This window comes from Galeopterus variegatus, unplaced genomic scaffold, assembly GCF_000696425.1.
Source record: "Galeopterus variegatus unplaced genomic scaffold, G_variegatus-3.0.2 Scaffold14, whole genome shotgun sequence".
NCBI lineage: Eukaryota > Metazoa > Chordata > Mammalia > Dermoptera > Cynocephalidae > Galeopterus > Galeopterus variegatus.
In genome coordinates, this window is record NW_007726125.1 from 554,665 (window position 1) to 555,846 (window position 1,182).

Consider the following 1,182-nt stretch of genomic DNA (forward strand, 5'->3'; position numbering starts at 1 on the left):
CCCCCCCCCCCCCCCCCATCCCAACTCTGGTCAGCTGCTCCCACACCTCAGTTAAAGATTAGTCACTCTGGTCAGGCCAGATCAGTGGGCAGCCTCCTCCGCTGCCCGCCCCCCTTCCTCACTCTCCTGGCTCATTCCAAGGGGCTCCTGGCCAGGTCAGGATAGGGGTTTCCATGGCAACAGGCATCAGACAGAGCCAAGGGACCTATATTGATCCTCATCTTTTGTAGCTGGCTTTAGGTAGACAGGGTGAGGGGCAAGCCGATGTCCACATCAGTCAGGGTAGCTTGTGTTGGTAACGGAGGCTCAGGCTAAATCCTGCTTATTATGACCCGACTACTGTTTTCTCTTCTAAGCAGGGAGCTAGGGAGCTAAGGATACCCCAGAAGCTGTGGAAACGATTCGGGAAAGTGACCTTTTGCGCGGGCTGCCAGGTCTCCCCGGGTAACCCAGGCAGGGCCAACGAGCAGGGCATGGGCCAGCTGGCAAGAAAAGGCAGGTCACGCCAAGGAGACGCCCAGGATGGAGCCTCAAGTGCAGCGACGAAGACGGTGGGGTGCGGGGGGGGGAGGAGGAGGCAAACAAAAAAGAAAAATTAAAAGGACGCTCCTCCAGCTGTCGCGTAAAAGGCTCCAAAAATAGCTGACGTCGGCCTGATAGCTAGCAGGAACTAGAGCGCGCCTGGCTGAAAGGAAGGGAAGTGGATGCCTCCCCCTCCCCGCCTTTGTCTGAGCAGGGGCCTTGCCGCGACCCTGCCTGTCGCTAGGGAGCGAGCGGGCTGCTCCAGCCCCCCTCGGTTGCTTGTCTCCCTGCAGGGGCGCAGGGTAGGCAGGACACCCCCAGAACCCCCTCCCGAAATACCTGGGGGCGCGCAGCAGCCCCGAGCCCCTGCCAGCTCAAGGCCGGCAATCGCCCGGGCCACGAGTTGCCACTGTCCTTCAGATCCCCACCCCTGCGCCTGGAGAGGCCCGGAAACGTTCGGGCGGTGGAGCGCGAAGCCAGGCCGCCCCCCGGCCCTTTGTGTGCCCGACCCCGCAGTCCCCGTCCTGCGGGGGTCGCGGGTCGCGCTCCCTGGCCCCTGCGCGGGAACTTGCCACGTCGCGGCGCCAGGCACGCGCCCGCCCGGACCCTGCCCGCGGCACTCACAGTGGCGCCGCGGCTGCTCTTGCGAGGTGGGGGTTG

The 1,182-nt window shown here is 64.1% G+C and overlaps 1 protein-coding gene across 1 annotated transcript in view; it reads right to left on the reverse strand.

The window, feature by feature from the left end:
* IDH2 (isocitrate dehydrogenase 2 (NADP+), mitochondrial) overlaps nucleotides 1-1,174 on the reverse strand; it is a 15,098-nt gene extending 13,924 nt beyond the window's left edge. Inside the window, exon 1 of the mRNA XM_008563749.1 lies at nucleotides 1,147-1,174. The gene's annotated coding sequence lies outside the window, so the exon portion shown is untranslated. The remainder of the gene's footprint in view (nucleotides 1-1,146) is intronic.
* Nucleotides 1,175-1,182: the final 8 nt, after the last annotated feature.